This window comes from Dendrobates tinctorius, unplaced genomic scaffold (assembly GCF_039654945.1).
Source record: "Dendrobates tinctorius isolate UK_male_01 unplaced genomic scaffold, ASM3965494v1 ptg000139l, whole genome shotgun sequence".
NCBI lineage: Eukaryota > Metazoa > Chordata > Amphibia > Anura > Dendrobatidae > Dendrobates > Dendrobates tinctorius.
In genome coordinates, this window is record NW_027361807.1 from 9,459,302 (window position 1) to 9,479,639 (window position 20,338).

The window sequence follows — 20,338 nt, forward strand, 5'->3', positions numbered from 1 at the left end:
CAGATGGCATTGCTGACTTGATAAAACACAGTGGATCTACACCAGCAGATGACATGGCTCCCCAAACCATCACTGAATGTGGATGCTTCACACTAGACCTCAAGCAACTTGGATTGTGTGCCTCTCAACTCTTCCTCCAGACTCTGGGACCTTGATTTCCAACTGAAATGCAAAATTTACTTTTCATCTGAAAACAATACCTTGGAAGACTGAGCAACAGTCCAGTTCTTTTTCTCCTTGGCCCAGGTAAGACATTTCTAGCATTGTCTATTGGTCATGAGTGGCTTGACACAAGGAATGCGACACTTGTAGCCCATGTCCTGGATTTGTCTGGGTGTGGTGGCTCTTGAAGCAATGACTCCAGCAGCAGTCCACTCCTTGTGAATCTCGTCCAAATTTTTGAATGGCCTTTTCTTGACAATCCTTTCCAAGCTGCAGTTGCTTGTGCACCTTTTTCTACCACACTTTTTCCTTCCACTCAACTTTCCATTAATATGCTTGGTTACAGCACTCTGTGAACAGACAGCTTCTGCAGTAATGAACTTTTGTGGCTTACCCTCCCTGTGGAGTGTGTAAATGACTGCCTTCTGGGATTATCTTTACTGAGATAATGGATTTTGGTTTTTCATTGGTTGTAAGCCATAATCAACATTAAGTGAAATAAACACTTGAAATAGATCACTCTGTTTGTAATGACTCTACATAATATATGAGATTCACTTTTTGTATTGAAGAACTGAAATAAATGAACTTTTTGATGATATTCTAATTTTGTGAGAAGCACCTGTAGTTGATCCCTTCATGAGGAAAACAAAAACATTTAATGATTTATGTAGCGTTCATAATTTACCTTTATCCGCATAGTTGACTCCGGCTCCATTTTATTGAACAATTCCACTACAATGTGAACATAGAAGTGCGCACACTTTGTCCATCGCCACTATCCCTATTACTGGTGCATGTGCACTGCTATGTTAACGTTGTAGTACATATACTTCAATAAAATGGCTCCGGAGTTAGTGCATGCACATACTGCACTCTCTGGCGTCATTTTATTAAAGATACTGTATAAATGTACCAATAAAAATACCTGCCACCTGGGCATAGAACTTGTTCAATAGCTAGTTCCTATATGATGAGATGGGAGGGTTGGTTGGAGGGAGAACTGCCTTGTCATGTTATGGCAAGTGATATGGTTTAAAACCTTTAAATCTTCCATTAACACGCTATATAAAGAAAAGCAAATTAAAATACTTATTACATGGTACCATAATCCCAAGCTATTTTTTTAAGTTTAATCCTACGATATCAGAGGCCTCCTGGGGATGTATTGCTGGAAATGGATTTCTCTATCATATCTTCTGGACTTGCCGTTTAAATAGATTTGTTTTAGAAGGAAGTAGAGGATCTTGTGGGAGGGGTTCTGGGAATACATATCTTTAGATGCAAGTACAAACCTACATATCTACTAAATGTTCCCCCTAGGATTTGGATAAATCTAGGGCCAGGCTTCTCCTCCTACTATTAAAGACTTAAAGACTGCAATCTCCCTGTTCTGTCCTCACTAATTGAAGCAGACTTCAGGTAGCTTATACAGGCAGCTAAACTGCTATACCGAGGTCCAATAAGGAGACTATAGGTTGAATCTGTGTTTTATTGAACGCTGTGGTATATTGATGCGGTGGAACTACAAATAAAACATATACATACACTGAATCAATAAAGGGTACATCAGGGATACATATTCATAATACATTAAGAATCAATATCTGCACTACTAGCTGAGGAGGGGGAAACTAACTGAGCAGGCTGATCTGAGACAGAAATTAGATATAAGAAGTGTGATTACATACCAGCGATGATGTCACAGAGGGAGAAGAGAAATGAGATGCTTCCAGGATGCAGGTGTAGGTAACAGCAGGTTTTCAGGATGCAGTGACGAGACGCAAGACTGGTTGAATTTTGAAAAGCAAACGTTTTATAATTTAAAGCCGCTAGGGCTATGCTAAGCAACCAAAAAGGGGTAACAACAGTTGCCCTCGCTGGGACTCAGTACAACCAAACATTATTTGAAAATAGCACAACTAACCCGGCTGAGGCCGGTTACTATGGGGCCACGGTATGGCCGTCTACGGGTCCTTATACTCTAAAATGTCACTTATCCATCCTGACGTCCCTCGGCGCCTCTGTGGAAGCTGCGTCGTTGATGAAGCTGCTTTGGCATCTTTGATGAGGCTGCTGTGGCGTCTTTGATGAGGCTGCCTTGGCGTAGCAGCCGCTGGGCCCAGCTGCTGAAGATTTGGAATAGTCTTCGGGCGCCCCAGTGCCCAGGAGGAGTTGGGGCACAACAGGCCCTGATGGAGTCCTGAGATGGAGTAACCCCTTGTTGTAACAGAGGGGTTGCGTTTTTAGCGAGTTCAATGGGACTCCTGTCCCCAAGCTGGGTTGTGTTGCAGTGCTCAAGAGTGGCGGTTTACTGGCCAGGCGCACAGTCTGGGGCTGTGTGCAGAGTGTCTCTGTTGAAGAGGAACAGGACCCAACTGCCAGCTGCAGCGGGGTGAAGGCAGCTGTGTGCGGTGATAGACAGGCCGCAACCACGGGCTGACGTGAACCAGCAGAGTCCGCGGGTGGCAGCGGGCAAGCCGCAACCGCGGGCTGAAGGGGAATGGCAGCAGCTGGGAGTGGGAGCGGACAGGCCGGGGAGGGCTCGAGCTGTTAGAATAGGGACTCGTTCAATGAGATCACCTTGACATTGATGAATGGGCTCACATCTTCTGTCCAAATTTTGTGCTAAGTATCTCATATGTTTTTTCTAGATTACAAAAGCCATTATGCTATTCGTACTTCATATATTTCAGATTTGATATGCCTTAATGCAATTGAGTGCAACCATTTCTTTATTTGATATGGAAGCTGTTTTTTGGTATGCACCTATTCAGACTAGTTCTAGATGTGCCGTCAGTTTTCTCTGTCATTTGAGGGCTCGAGCTCAGCGGTAACGGCCGAGGATGACCGGGGGCAGATCGTAACCCGGGATTGGGGTGAAGAGACAGTCCCCTGTCGGTAAGCTCGGCGCCTCTTTCCTGAGGGCCACTGTGTATCTACCCTCTGCTGCTGGTCTCTTCTCTGAACTGTCAGTGTCCTTCCCGCTCTCTCATGCCTCCTCTATCTGCTGCTCCATGTCTGACATATCACCAACTGCCTCCTCTGCGCGCTCCCTGCCCCTGTTATACTCGCCCCTCCCCTTGCTGTCCTGTCACTCTCAACAGTCCACTCTCCTCCTCTGTCCCCCGGGTACTGTTTCCTTAGGAACTCAGATGGCGGTCCCCTTGGTTCCGGCCCGGACACTCTGTGGGGGTCCTCCTCCCTACACAGGCTGAGAGAAAATGGAGAACTGGAGGGAAAATAGGGGCTGGACTAACCATGATCCTTTGTAAACTTACCAGGGTGCCTTGCAACATTCCCAGTATACATTGTGAACGGAGGGAAAGATGCAAAGTGAAAGTAAGCTACAATACACTGCAGTTATGACTCTGGCCACTAGATGGAGCCAGAAACAATGAAAACAATATAATCTATAGAAAACTGAACATCCTATATATTCTCAATACATCATTGGAAATATTAAATAGACAGTCAAAGGTTGTGAATTAGATGTCGGAGACAGAACACTGCCAGTTGAACTCCCTGTTTTGGAAAAAGAATGCTTCTATTCCTGTTTCTGAGCTATATACACCAATAAAATATGTCCGTTCAATGGAACAATTGACAGTCACACTTCACAACTCTGTAGGCAAGTTCTTTAACCCCTTCACCCCCAAGGGTGGTTTGCACGTTCATGACCGGGCCAATTTTTACAATTCTGACCACTGTACCTTTATGAGGTCATAACTCTGGAACGCTTCCATGGATCCCAGTGATTCTGACTTTGTTTTCTCGTGACATATTGTACTTCATGTTAGTGGTAAAATTTCATTCAAATAACTTGCGTTTATTTGTGAGAAAAACGGAAATTTGGCAAAAATTTTGAATATTTTGCAATTTTCCAACTTTGAATTTTTATGCCCTTAAATCACAGAGATATGGCACCCAAAAAACTTGATAACTAACATTTTCCAAATGTTTACTTTACATAAGCACAATTTTGGAACCAAAATTTTTTTTGTTAGGAAGTTATAAGGGTTAAAAGTTGACCAGCGATTTCTCATTTTTACAACACCATTTTATTTTTACGGACCACATCACATTTGAAGCCACTTTGAGGGGTCTATATGATAGAAAATACCCAAATGTGACACCATTCTAAAAACTGCACCCCTTAAGGTGCTCAAAACCACATTCAAGAAGTTTATTAACCCTTTAGGTGCGTCACAGGAATTTTTTTGAATATTTTAAAAAAAATGAACATCTAACTTTTTTCACAAAAAAAATACTTCAGGTTCAATTTTTTTTATTTTACCAAGGGTAACAGGAGAAATTGGACTGCAAAAGTTATTGTGCAATTTGTCCTGAGTACGCTGATACCTGATATGTGGGGGGGAACGACTGTTTCGGCGCATGGCAGAGCTCAGAATGGAAGGAGCGCCGGTTGACTTTTTCAATGCAAAATTGTCTGGAATTCAGATCGGACACCATGTCACGTTTGGAGAGTCCCTGATGTACCTAAACAGTGGAAACCCCCTACAAGTGACCCCATTTTGGAAACTAGACCCCCCAAGGAACTTATCTAGATATGTGGTGAGAACTTTAAACCCACAAGGGCTTTACAGAAGTTTATAACGTACAGCGGTACAATTAAAAAATCATATTTTTTCCACAAAAATGATCTTTTCACCCCAATTTTTATTTTCCCAAGGGTAACAGGACCCTAAAAGTTATTGTGCAAGTTGTCCTGAGTATGCTGATACCCCACATGTGGGGGTAAACCACTATTTGGGCACATGGCAGAGCTCGGAAGGGAAGCAGCGCCATTTGACGTTTTTGGCTGGAACTGAGATCGGACACCATGTCGCAATTGGAAAACCCCTGATGTACCAAAACAGTGGAAACCCCCCAAAAATGACACCATTTTGGAAACTAGACCCCCTAAGGAACTTATCTAGATGTGTGGTGAGAACTTTGAACCCCCAAGGGCTTCACAGAAGTTTATAACATAAAGCCGTACAATTAAAAAATCATATTTTTTCCACAAAAATGATCATTTCACCCTCAATTCTTATTTTTCCAAGGGTAACAGGACCCTAAAAGTTATTGTGCAATTTGTCCTGAGTATGCTGATACCCCACATGTGGGGGTAAACCACTATTTGGGCGCATGGCAGAGCTCGGAGGGAAGCAGCGCCATTTGACATTTTTGGCTGGAATTGAGATCGGACACCATGTTGCGAATCTAAAACCCCTGATGTACCAAAACAGTGGAAACCCCCCACAAATGACACCATTTTGGAAACTAGACCCCCTAAGCAACTTATCTAGATGTGTGGTGAGAACTTTGAACCCCCAAGGGCTTCACAGAAGTTTATAACATAAAGCCATACAATTAAAAAATCATATTTTTTCCACAAAAATGATCTTTTCACCCTCAATTCTTATTTTTCCAAGGGTAACAGGACCCTAAAAGTTATTGTGCAATTTGTCCTGAGTACGCTGATACCCCACATGTGGGGGTAGACCACTATTTGGGCGCATGGCACAGCTCGGAAGGGAAGCAGCACCATTTGACGTTTTTGGCTGGAATTGAGATCAGACACCATGTCGCGATTGGAAAACCCCTGATGTACCTAAACAGTGGAAATCCCCCACAAATGACACCATTTTGTAAACTAGACCCCCCAAGGAACTTATCTAGATGTGTGGTGAGCACTTTGAACCCCCAGTGCTTCACAGAAGTTTATAACGCCCGGCGTGAAAATAAAAAATTCATATTTTTTCCACAAACATGATCTTATAGTCACCATTTTTTTATTTTCCCAAGGGTACCGGGAGAAATTGGACCCCAAAAGTTGTTGTCCAATTTGTCCTGAGTATGCTGATACCCCATATGTGGGAGAAAACTACTGTATGGGCACATGTCGGGGCTCGGAAGGGAAGTAGTGACGTTTTGGAATGCAGACTTTGATGGAATGGTCTGCGGGTGTCATGTTGCCTTTGGAGAGCCCCTAATGTACCTAAACAGTGGAAACCCCCCACAAATGACCCCATTTTGAAAACTAGACCCCCTAAGGAACTTATCTAGATGTGAGGTGAGCACTTTGAACCCCCAAGGGCTTCACAGAAGTTTATAATGCCCGGGCATGAAAATAAAAAAATCGTATTTTTTCCACAAACATGATCAATTAGTCCCCAATTTTTTTATTTTCCCAAGGGTAACAGGAGAAATTGAACCCCAAAAGTTGTTGTCCAATTTGTCCTGAGTACGCTGACACCCCATATGTGGGAGAAAACTACTGTATGGACACACATCGGGGTTCAGAAGGGAAGTAGTGACGTTTTGGAATGCAGACTTTGAGGGAATGTTCTGCGGGTGTCATGTTGCCTTTGGAGAGCCCCTAATGTACCTAAACAGTGGAAACCCCCCACAAATAACCCCATTTTGGAAACGATACCCCCTAAGGAACTTATCTAGATGTGTGGTGAGCACTTTGAACCCCCAACGGCTTCACAGAAGTTTATAATGCCCGGGCATGAAAATAAAAAAATCGTATTTTTTCCACAAACTTGATCAATTAGTCCCCAATTTTTTCATTTTCCCAAGGGTAACAGGAGAAATTGGACCCCAAAAGTTGTTGTCCAATTTGTCATGAGTACGCTGACACCCCATATGTGGGAGAAAACTACTGTATGGACACACGTCGGGGCTCAGAAGGGAAGCAGTGACGTTTTGGAATGCAGATGGAATGGTCTGCGGGTGTCATGTGCGTTTGGAGAACCACTGATGTACCTAAACTATTGAAACTTCCCACAAGTGACCCCATTTTGGACACTAGACCCCCTACGGAACTTATCTAGATGTGTGGTGAGCACTTTGAACCCCTAAGTGCTTCACAGAAGTTTATAACGCTCGGACGTGAAAATAAAAAAATCATTTTTTTCCACAAAAATGATATTTTTGCCCCCAATTTTTTATTTTCCTAAGGGTAACAGGAGAAATTGGACCCCAAAAATTGTTTTGCAATTTGTCCTGAGTAGGCTGATACCCTACATGTGGGGGTAAAACACTGTTTGGGCTCATGTCAGAGCTTGGAAGGGAAGGAGCACCATTTGACTTTTTCAACTCAGAATTGGCTAGAATTGAAATCAGACGCCATGTTGTATTTGGAGAGCCCCTGATGTGCCCAAACAGTGAAACCCCCAATTCTAACTCCAACCCGAACCCCAACACACCCCTAACCCTAATCTCAGCCCTAGCCCTAACCCTAGCCCTAACCTTAGCCCTAGCCCTAGCCCTAACCCTAACCCTAACCCTAACCGTAATGGAAAAATGGAAATAAATACTTTTTTTTATTTTATTATTTTTCCCTAACTAGGGGGTGATAACGGGGGGTTTGATTTACTAGTTATGGAGGTTTTTATGTTTGGCGGCTGTCGCACGCTAAAAAACGCTTTTTATTGTAAAAATAGTTTTTGCATCACCACATATTGAGAGCTATAATTTTTCCGTATTTTGACCCACTGAGTCATGTGAGGTCTTATTTTTTGCGGGACGAGTTGATGTTTTTATTGGTACCATTTTCGGGCAAGTGACATTTTTTGATCGCTTTTTATTCCGATTTTTGGGACGCAGAATGAACAAAAACGAGCGTTTCATGAATTTCTTTTGGGGGGGTGCGTTTACACCGTTCCACGTGCGGTAAAATTGATAAAGGAGTTTTATTCTTCGGGTCAGTACGGTTACAGCGATACCTCATTAAGGTCGTTTTTTTATGTTTTGTCGGTTTTATGCAATGAAAACTATTTTATATAAAAAATAATTATTTTTGTATCGCTTTATTCTGCGAGCTATAACTTTTTTATTTTTTCACTGATGATGCTGTGTCACAGCTCGTTTTTTGCGGGACAAGATGACGTTTTCAGGGGTACCATGGATATTTATATGCGTCTTTTTGATCGCGTGTTATTACACTTTTTGTTTGGCGGTATGATAATAAATCATTATTTTTTGCTTCGTTTTTTATTTTTATTTTTTAAGGGGTTCGCTAAAGGGGTTAACTAATGGGACATTTTTATAGGGCGGGTCTTTACGACGTGGCGATACCTAATATGTGTACTTTTATTGTTTTTTTTTTATTTTCAAAAAATGGATTTATTTGGAGGAATATATATTTTTTTTTTTTGTAATTTATTTGGCGATTTTTTAAAAATTATTTTAACACTTTTTTTATTTTTTTTTACTTTATTAAATAGTCCCAGGTGGGACATCACTGTCCTGTGACAGATTGCTGATCTGTCACATCACAGATCACTGTGACAGATCAGCGATCTGTCACAGGCAGTGCACAAGGCTTCCTCATGCCTGCGCTTTGCAGGCACTGAGGAAGCCAGCTTCCTGCAGGCCCCCGAAGGCCCCCGTCGCCATCTTGGATTCGGGGGCCTGCAGGAAAGGAGCCCCCGGCAGCAGCGCTGCACATTGTGCTGCCGTGGGGGGCTCAGGGAAGCACGGAGGGAGCCCCCTCCCTGCCGATGCTTCCCTTTAACCCCCGGTACACCGCGATCATGTTTGATTGCGATGTGCAAGGGGTTAACGTGTCGGGGGCGGTCCGTGACGCCCCTGACACATAGTGCCGGGTGTCAGCTGTGATAATCAGCTGACACCTGGCCGCGATCAGCGGCGCTCACCACGCATAGGGGCCCAGGTCCCATGGACGGGATAGTACGTCTGATGTCAGGAAGGGGTTAAGACAATGCACATATCCCATTGAAAGTACAAAGAGAGAATAAAGAGATCCATAAATTAAAATGAACTTTTATTCATAAAGATTAAAATGCAAGATTAAAAAAAACAAAACACTGCACCTCACATAAAGGATGGTACAGGCTGCCCAAAACTAACACTCCATAAAGGTATGGTATGTGAATGCTGAGTAGAAATGAATCACTTACTAGCAAATCTGGTAAAATAACCTACATACAGTGGGGAAAAAAGTATTTAGTCAGCCACCAATTGTGAAAGTTCTCCGACTTAAAAAGATGAGCGAGGCCTGTATTTGACATCTTAGGTAGACCACAACTATGAGAGTCAAAATGAGAAAACAAATCCAGAAAATCACCTTGTCTGATTTGGCATGATATATTTTGCAAAATATAGTGGAAAATAAGTATTTGGTCACCTAAAAACATGCAAGATTTCTGTCTCTCACAAACCTGTAACTTCTTCTTTAAGAGGCTCCTCTGTCCTCCACTCATTACCATTACCTGTAGTAATAGCACCTGTTTGAACTTGTTATCAGTATAAAAGACACCTCTTCACAACCTCAAACAGTCACATTCCAAACTTCACTATGGTGAAGACCAAAGAGCTGTTGAAGGACACCAGAAACAAAATTGTAGCCCTGCACCAGGCTGGGAAGCCTGAATCTGCAACAGGCAAGCAGCTTGGTGTGATGAAATCAACTGTGGGATCAATAATAAGAAAATGGAAGACATACAAGACCACTGATAATCTCCCTTGATCAGGGGCTCCATGCAAGATCTCACCCCGTGGGGTCAAAATGATCACAAGAACGGTGAACAAAAATCCCAAAAGCACATGGGGGGACCTAGTGAATGACCTGCATAGAGCTAGGACCACCATAACAAAGGCTACAACCATCAGTAACACACTATGTCACCAGGGACTCAGATCCTGCAGTGTCTGACGTGTCCCCCTGCTTAAGCCAGTATATGTCCGGGCCCATCTAAAGTTTGCTAGAGAGCATTTGGATTATCCAGAAGAGTATTGAGAGAATGTCATATGGTCTGATGAAACCAAAGTAGAACTGTTTGGTAAAAACAAAACTTGTACTGTTAGATGGAGACAGAATGCTGAGTTGCATCCAAAGAACATCATATCTACTGTGAAGCATGGGAATGGCAACATCTTGCTTTGGGGCTGTTTCTCTGCAAAGGGACCAGGATGACTGATCCATGTACATGAAGGAATGAATGGGGCCATGTATTGTGAGATTTTGAGTGCAAACCTCCTTCCATCAGTAAGGGCATTGAAGATGAAATGTGGATAGGTCTTTCAGCATGGTAATGATCCCAAGCACACCGCCAGGGCAATGAAGGAGTGGCTTCATAAGAGCATATGAAGGTCCTGGAGTGGCCTAGCCAGATTCTAGATCTCAACCCCATAGGAAACCTTTGGAGGCATTTGAAAGTTCATGTTATCCAGCGACAGACCCAAAACATCACTGCTCTAGAGGAGATCTGCATTTGGAATGGGCCAACATTCCACCAACAGTGTGTGCCAACCTTGGGAAGACTTACAGAAAATATTTGACCTGTCTTTGCCAACAAAGGATATATAACAAAATATTGAGATGAACTTTTTTAAAGACAAAATACTTATTTTCCTCCATAATTTGCAAAATAAATCTTTCCAAATCAGACAAGGTGATTTCCGGGATTTGTTTCCTCATTTTGACTCTCATAGTTGTGGTCTACCTATGATGCCAATTACAAGCCTCTCTCATCTTTTCAAGTGAGAGAACTTTCACAATTGGTGGCTGACTAAATGCTTTTTTCCCCACTGTTTATCAAATAACAACAAGCTTAGAGAGCCTCAATAAAGTATCTACTGCATCATACTGTATATAACAGTATTCTTTGCTTAGTAGCTACCTCAAAATTGAGGACTAAATCCAACACCTCGCTCTAAAACATGATAAATGAAGGTGTAATTAATACATATCAAGAAATAGCAGGAGTGCAAGTGGAAAACTGAAACCCATTTTGCTTTCTACCTGTGATAATGACAACATGTACCCAATATTAAGCCCATCAGTTTGTATGGTAATATCTACTAGTGAGAAATAACTTGCCAAACAGCCACAGATAGAATAAGAAGTGTCCGCAATTGATAGGGGGCTGTGCCCGCAAATAATAGGAAACCGATTCACCTTATGAACAAGAGCCCTGAATACCGTCCTCTCACCCCAACATGCGTTTCACCACTGGATTCTTCTAGGGGCATGGCCAGGTGAGGGGTGGTGATCTATTAATGCGAGTGCGCAGCCTGTGTGAGTGGACGTCACACCCGAGAGACATGTCAGCTCATTGACGCATATTGCTGATTCCATGCCCTTCGTACCGCGTGCCTTCCTGGAATATGCATGGTGACACGCAAGCGTGGAACGAAAGCGGTCGGTGCGCTTGCATTTCCGGAAGTTTGCCGAAGTCTGGGAAAACAGTGCATGAGTACTGCCAGCATGAATGCGGTGACATGCAAAGTCCAGTGGCAATGTGAGTACAGAAGAACCCATGACAATGTGAAAAGGATACATATCCTTTATTAAGATAAAATGCCAAAGTACAAATCATAGTCCATGATTAAACCATAAGGATGGTATGGAAACATATATATAAGTATGTGAACCCATATGAAGAATAATGGATGGATAACAAAGTGTATAAAATAGAGTAATGTGAATAAATAAAGTGACTGGTGCAATGTAAAGCCATATATATGAAATGCACCTGTAGACTGTGAGCCCTCGCGGGCAGGGTCCTCTCTCCTGCACTTTTGTATCCCTTGTCTTGCACATGTTTATTGTACTTGTCTATATTACCCTTTTCAAATGTAAAGCGCCATGGAATAAATGGCGCTATATACAGTAAATGCATAATAATAATAAAATAATAATAATAATGCACTTGATTATCAAAATCCCCTGATACTACTTCCAACGAGTTCAGGAAATCGGGAGACGTGTTGAATAAACAGAGTCACTTAATAATGATTGAGTGAGCTGTATAGAAAAGCACTAACCTCTAATAAGGTGCAATAAGGAAAATAATGGGTTCCTACAGTAAATGTGCGATAAAGTAGAGTTAAGCAAATACATTGAAGAGGGGATTTTTTTGCATACTAGGAAAAGACGGGGTGATGTAAACTTTTATTGATTTTTTTGCTTTTTTGTTGGCTTTATATTTTTTTTTCTTTTTTTTCTCCTCAACTACTTTTGACATTTTTAATACCCCTAGTGGACTTCAACTTATAATAGCCTGATCTAGTTATATTGGTTGTATTAAACACTGCAATACTTTTGTATTACAGTGTTTAGAGAAGTAATGATCACATATGATCACATATGAAGCCCAGCTATACACGTTATACTGTAACCCTGGAATTGCCTTGTGTGGAAAGTGATGGTTGCGCATGTCTATGGAGCCATTCACGGTATATGCTGCAGTTAGAGACAGTGGCACCTAAATGGATAAACAAAAGCGATCTGAGCTATTTATTGTAAGTAGGTACCAACTTTATGATACTGTGGCATGCAAATATATACTATTACATGTAAGAACAGTGTAGAAACTGATGCAACTTAACAAGGGACAAAGAAGGTATCAGAAAAAGCCAAAAAAGGATCAGAAGGAGAAGTACAAAGCAGAATGGTGGCCCATGAAGTCTATGATTCAAAAAATTCTATTTTTTCGGGTACTTACAAGCTTCAACATGGTAAAGAGTCCATAACAATGTGCAAAGAAATGTTAGTTTTTTTTCCTTTAAAAAAGCAAAAAAAAAAAACCACTTGCATGCTAAAGCAAAAAAAGGAAAATAATTTTCAGCATCAATTTCAATGAATTCTGAGGATTTTTATTTTTTGTACTTGACACGTAACATTTTGGGGCGCAATTGGTTAAATCTGCAGTAAGTTTGATGCAAAATATGAATGTCTTAAAAAATGGTACCCCCCAAACCACGATATTTGTGTGGCATAAAATCATAAATGAATCATGCTTAACAGGTATTTGGAACAGTTGAAGGACTATGGACACGTGTACAATTCAAAAGTGGAAGGCAAATAAGATTGCTGTATAGAGATTGAGCTAATCAACTTGTGCTTAAAATATAAACACATAACCTTGTGAAAGCAAAGATTTATATTTCACAACTTGGATAAAACAAATAACTGTAACACTAATGACATGATAGGGCTTTGCTTATCAAAAGTACAATGCAAAATAATCTAAGTAAAATCTGTGTCCTTTTCCAGCAGGACATTGATGCAATTGGCATAGTCAACTATTGTGATTTGTGACCTTTGAATTATATGTCCTATAAAAAGACGTTGCTTCACATTACCGTATCCTGCTATTCCATTTGGAGTGTTAGACGGAGTCAACCAGCAAAATGAAAATCGCTGTTGTTTTTATTCTTGCTGCTCTATGCGGCTTGCAGGGTGAGTTGGAAATATTCAATTTAATGTATTTAATATTATTTTAGCCAAAATATTTCATATATTTACATACAATCCAAAGCAATTCTCTAAAAAAGCTTCCGAGACTGTTGTGTAAGAGCAGTGAACCTCCTTTATCAATGTATTGGAAACAAACTAAACAATTCTGCTTGGGAAACCCAAGGTCTCCAAAAATTGAGAGCAACAAAGAACCCGCATAAATAGCTCCCAGATACAATTTTTTGAGACTCGAGGCACAGATAGAACAGTGGTGGATCCTATACTAAAGCTCAAAATTGGCCTTAGGACAAAATGCGATTTTTCTCCCATGATCTATTCTATCCCTCTTGTGTAAATTCTCTACTTTTTGATTCTAAAGGTACTGTCACACTAAGCGATATCGCTAGCAATATTGCTATAACTTGTGACGTTATAGCGATATTGCTAGCGATATCGCTGTGTCTGATACTTACCTACGACCCGCTCCCCCGCTGGTTATCGTTGATCGCACGAGAACGTTCAGGACTGTTTCTCGTCGTCAGCTTCCTGTGGCGCTTCCTGCTGTGACGACGAGCGACGCGAGGACGCGGGCGGGAGGACGCAGGATCGCCTGGTGTGACAGGTAAGTAGCGACCCCCGTCCCCAGCGATGTCGCTGGTGAGATTTGCCTGTGTGGCAGCTCACTAGCGACCACTTAGTGATGTACCAGCGATCCTTACCGCGTCATATCGCTGGTCGGGATCGCTGGTACATCGCTAAGTGTGACAGTACCTTTAGCAATGGAATTATAAGCAGGAATTCTAATACATTTTTTCAGCACAGCAGCATAACACTGATATACACATCCTTGCTTTGCATATCAAAAACTAGCAAAGCTAATGTTTTAATTACAAGATTAAAATGCTGTTTAAGAATACTTAGTACATTTTGTTAATGCTTTTATGGTTTTTATAATAATCTTGTACAGAGGCTGCATCTCTACCACAAGGTAACTGCCTTGAGCAACTCTTCCAGGTAAGATTACTAGTGCAGTGTGGTTATAATGTTAAGTCTGTTTGAGTTTTAATCCTATATACTATTAGTAGTATATTTTTACATCAATTAATGCAAGGCAAAGTTTTTAAACTGTTAGTTCCAAAATTCTAAATGTGTTCTAATCATAATTTAAACATATATTTATTCATTTGTTCCAAAATAACTCAGTTTTAAATCTACTCAAATTTTCACAAATAGCCTTTAAACGATGTCTCTGCAGGCTGTCACTGAAATGGTCCTGATGAAGTCTTAGTAGTGTAGTCTCTCTCAGCTGCCAGCATAGCTCTGCTCTGGCTCAATTCTGGAAGAGATATACTCCGGTGGGATTCTCCTGTAGGATGGTATTGTGCATAGAGTGGGCTGGAAAGAGAGATACACTGCAGGATGGGACTGTGTATAGAGGGGGCTGAGAGGAGTGATATACTGCGGAGTGGGGATGTGTACAGAGGGACTTAAGGCCCCGTCTCACTAAGCAATCTCGGTAGCGAGATCGCTGCTGAGTCAGAACTTTTGTGACGTAACAGCGATCTCACCAGCGAGATTGCTGTGTGTGACAGCGATCAGCGAGCGCCCCCCTGACGGTATCGCTGATCGCTGCAAGAAGTCTCTGGACATTTCTTTGGTCGCTGGTCTCCCGCTGGCCAGCATGCATCGCTGTGTGTGACAGCGGGAGACCAGCGATCAGGTGTAAAAAATAATAAAAAAAATAAAAAATATAGTTATTCTCACCTTCCGATGTCCCGTTCAGCCATCCCGCCTCTCTCCACGCTCCGGTCCCAGTGATCCTTTGCACGAATGACCGCGAGACTTTGTTATCCCGCGAGACCGTGACATCTCGCGGTCATTCATGCAAAGGATCACTGGGACCGGAGCGTGGAGAGAGGCCGGAAGACTGCGCGGGACATCGGATGGTGAGAATAACAATATTTTTTATTTTGATTCTATTTTTTACAGGATGGCCAGCGATGCCGGGCGCTCGGCATCGCTGTGCTGATCGCTGGTGAAGCTGTCTGTGTGACAGCTCACCAGCGATCACATAGCGACTTACTAGCGATCCTGACACCTTGATATCGGTGTCGGGATCGCTGGTAAGTCGCTTAGTGAGACGGGGCCTTTAGAGGAGTGATATACTGCTTTATAGATCTGTAAGGTTTATATACCGCAAAGACCTAAAAAATATATATTGCAAGATGGGGCTGCATATAGAGTAGTTGAAAGAAGACACATTGCAGGATGAGGACATATATATAAATGGGTTGAAAGCAGAGATATACTGCAGGATTGGGATGTATATAGAGGAGATGTGAGGATCAATGTACTGGTGTGTGGTGTTAGGGGAGATATAATTTTAAAATCAGGCTGTCTATAGAGAGGCTGAAAGGAGATCATACTGTAGAAAAGGGGTCCACATAGAGGTGGCTGAAAGAAGAGATATAATGCAGGATTGGGTTGAAAGGAGAAATATATTGCAGAGTGGGACAATATGTACAAGTAAAAGAAGATAAAAGATAAAACGGGATAGAAGAAATATACTGAAGGATAGGGCTGTGTATACAGGGGGCTAAATTGTGTGATATGGCAGTATATAGAGGGGCTTAGAGAGGTTGAGCTTTTTGTAGTCTGCTGAGAAGTCATCAACATTAAACTCCAAATGCTGCTTTGTTTATGCACATGGCAGAAGATAATCCTCAGCCATGTGCATAAACAGCAGCATTTGCACTTTACATCACTAATCTCTCAGCAGCAGGCAACAAACACATCTCTGCCTTGCTTAGTAATTACAAGCTAATTTGAGCAGGAATGTTGGACATTAAGCTCTTCTATAAATAAGCTAAAAATGTATTTAATATCACACAGGCAGCTCTATTGCCTTATAGAAGCTATACTGGCAGAAGATATAATCAGTCAGGGAAAGTATTGTGCCAGAGCAAGGAGTGCTTAGAAGTATAAGCTAAATTCTAGAAGAACTAAGGAGAAGTGCTGCTGGGAAATTTAGCTTGAAAATAGGAATTTGTCAGTTATTTGTCAGCTGTAAGAAACCAGATGCAAACAGCGACAGATGGAGATGAAAAAGATACAAAGGCTGTGTTTAATCTTTATATAAACAATAAATATACATTTATTATGCATTGTGAAAAAAATGTGATTATGAGAATAACACTTTGAGCAATATCACAATACTGTAAAAATAGTATTTAGTCCATGTGACATTATCCATATCAACAACGTGTAGACTTCAAAATCCAAAACAAATTCCACTACAAATATTCTTCAAATACTTCTCCAATTGATGTCAAAGGTAAATTCTCATTGCTGTTTATACAGTGAGGTCTATTTGCATGTTTTTTTACAAGGTTTTGAAGACCTCACTTTGAATAAAAAATATCCATTATCAACTGAAAAGACTGAAAAGAACGCATATAAGAAAACAAATGCTTTAAAACCCTCTTCAAATCCACATCACAACCTTGTTAAAACCACATAAAATCTTCCCTAAAAATTGTCATATCTGAAAACCTTGTGAAAAACCATATGTACTCCTGTCTCCTGACATCAGATTTGTACCCAATAAAAAACTTTACTCCTCCAACTTCCTTTGTCCAAGATGTATAGATTTTAACTCATCGAAATACTAGCAAATGGCTGTTCTCTATTTGAATTATCAGCTAGTATTGGGCCTTAATCTACCCAGCTGTGCTCAGTAATCTGTCACACTTACCCCATTACATTACAATTACTATTTACTTACTATGCATGTGTCCCTGAATATTGATAAAAGCAAAACAGAAATATAGATAGATATACAAGTATATCTATCTATCTATCTATCTATCTATCTATCTATCTATCTGTCTGTCTGTCTGTCTGTCTGTCTATCTATCTATATCTATATAGTGATAACAAGTTTAGAAGACAATTTGTAATGGACCACACAATATTGAAATATAGTATCAAAACCATGTTGTAGCTTTCTCATGAGATGTATAAAGCAGAGTCTTCCCATTGTCAAACTGCTTATATAAGTTTAACTAATATATTTTAGTTGTAACAAAACATTCTGTGGATAAGACGTTGTAATGAAGTCCTGTTTGTAATAGTCTGACGACTTTTAATAGGGCTTCCAGAGATAAGCCACTCCATTTAGAAGATACCAGGAGATCTCTGGCCTTCACCATTTAACCCTATACAGAGATCTAGATTTATGCTGGGATTCCTGGGTTATGTCCATGGAATGACTGCTGGCTGGTGAAGTAAGCCAACAATGAGTCCGTCATGCTGGGTTATTACAAGGAAGTCAAAGTCAGTGACAAAATCATGAGGCAGTGGTGTAAACAGAAATAATGAATCAAGGTCAGGAAGCAAACACCAGGAGATACAGGATTCTCGGAACAGACAAAGCAACTGACCAGGGTAGTAGAAAATTATAACTGGCAACTAGAAAGAGCTGCTTGAAGTTTAAATAGAACTGCTCTTTTGTTGCCTCTTATTGTCTGCAATGAAAGAGTGGCAATACCTAGCAACAGATGAAGAGGTAGTGGGGGCTAGTTTAGATATTGATGTTACAGCTTAGTTCTGATTTAGTGAAAAAAAAACAATTAGAGAATAATTGACTACATCCATGCTACAAGAATTATAAACTTTAATAAACAAGGAGACTAAAGGCCCTGTTACACACAGCGATATCGCTGGCGAGATCGCTGATTTTGTGACACATTAGCGATCTCTCCAGCGATATCGCTGCGTGTGACATCCAGCAGCGACCGGCCCCCCCGCCGGGTATCGCTGATCGTGCTGGATCGTCCTGGGCCATTTTTTCATCGCTGGTCTCCCGCTGGCCAGCGCGCATCGCTGTGTGTGGCAGCGGCCGCGCGGCTCTTAGAAACCTGATGTTTACGTTGGATACCAGCTTGCTCGCTGGTCCTGATCGCTGGAGGGACTGTCTATGTGACAGCTCACCAGTGATCAGCCTAACGATGTCCCAGCGATCCCATCATGTCGGATCGTTGGTGGGATCACTGGGACATCGTTATGTGTAACAGGGCCTTAAATGTGCATTTACACTGGCCTATTATTGTGAATGAGCGTTTCTAGGAAGGCTAGTTTTCTGATAATTTGTGTAAATACACTGCCAATAATCCAACAAACAAGCAAAATGATCCCTCTTCAGATGAAATTATTAAGTTTGCTTTTTTCTCAGCAGCAGATCATCCTTTGTAAACAGAACATGGGGTGATGAGAACAATGGGAGTCTATGCTCACAAAGAAGTATTACCGATTGTTCTGTGTGCAAGGAAAATGCAACTTGTCTAAACAGGGTATTATCGACCACCGATTCTGGTCATACAGCATGAACTCGTTCTAACTTTACATACCTAGAATTGCAGTATATTTTTTACTTTTAGTTCAGGATATTTGTGTTTTTTGCTTTCTGTTATACCTAGAATTAAGAATACATGTCCTATCTATATTTAGATTAAATGGTATTCTGTTATTTGAAATATGATAAATGTTTCATTTAGTATATATATATATATATATATATTAATGCTTACAGCAACATTTTTTTGTCAGGATGATGCTCCAGTCCTTCTCCAGACCCTGTCTACCCTCCTATGTAAATACAAGATTGCACAGGTAAAACAAGCTAAATGTAGCACTAAAGATACTAATCATATGTTTTATATCATTTTTGAAAAATCCTAATGAATATGAATCCCTTATTTGTCAAGAGTCCTCATGTAACATAGCTGTTTCATAATTAGTGTCCAGTTTTGAGTTTACATACTGTATTTAGTGAAAACAATTTGAGATCACCATTGCGCAAAAAGTTAATGGAGCCGATTCACAGAATCATAGAATGGTAGACTAGGAAGGGACCTCCTGGGTCATCTGGCCCAACCCCTTGCTCAATGCAGGATTCACTAAATCATCCCAGACAAATGCCTGTCCAGCCTCTGCTTGAAAATTTCCATTGAAGGAAAACTCACCACCTCACGTGGCAGCCTGTTTCACTCATTGATCACTCTAACTGTCAAAAGCTTTTTCTAATATCTAATCTGTGTCTCCTCTCATTCAGTTTCATTCCATTGTATCAAGACTTGCAATTTTCTTGCAAGTCTTGACAAGGGAGCATGTAGGAGTTCTGATTCATTTAGAGGCTCTGTGCGTCACTCCAGAAATTTTACTTGAGTTCCCCCGGACTGGAGTGACCTGTCTGGCATAGAAAATGCCACATTAATTAGAGGAGCTGTTATGTCATGCCACCACCGTACCTTGTCCTTCACCCACTCCGTCCATTTTCAAGAGCTGGGAGAAAATGATAACTGTGGCAAAAAGAATTCACAAATATAGGCTACACAAAAATGTTATGACTTCTCAAAGCAATCTGTGACAGAATTCTGACACAATTGTTTTGATGAATCGGGGCCAATAGTTAAAAAAAAATACTGGTTTTGGCCTGTAAATACTGTATATCAACGGCTAGTGAAGGTATATGAGCACCTTGTCTAAACATAGTTTTCATGATTGAAATTTTGCCTATAAAAACTGTCAATAGCTAATGTTTGTATATAATACATTTAATGTATTTGTTTCTTCACTGCATAATATTAATTCTTGCAACTTTCTAGGCCAGTAGCAATGCAGTCTTGTTCCAAGCTTTCCTGGAGGAAGTGAATGTCCTTCTGGTATGATTTATGACCATTTACTCTTTGTGTTTATTTTATTATCAAGTGAAATAGTCATAAAGAGCTAGTAAGTTTTTAGTTTAACTATTGGACATCATCTCAAAATGTAAAAATGGTTATATATTAATAAACCACAAAATTTCAGAGCTTAGTGAGACAACCAAGATTTGAGCCATATTCATTAAACCCGTTGAAGCTTCTCAGATCATCACTTTATCAGCATTTTCACTCTAGA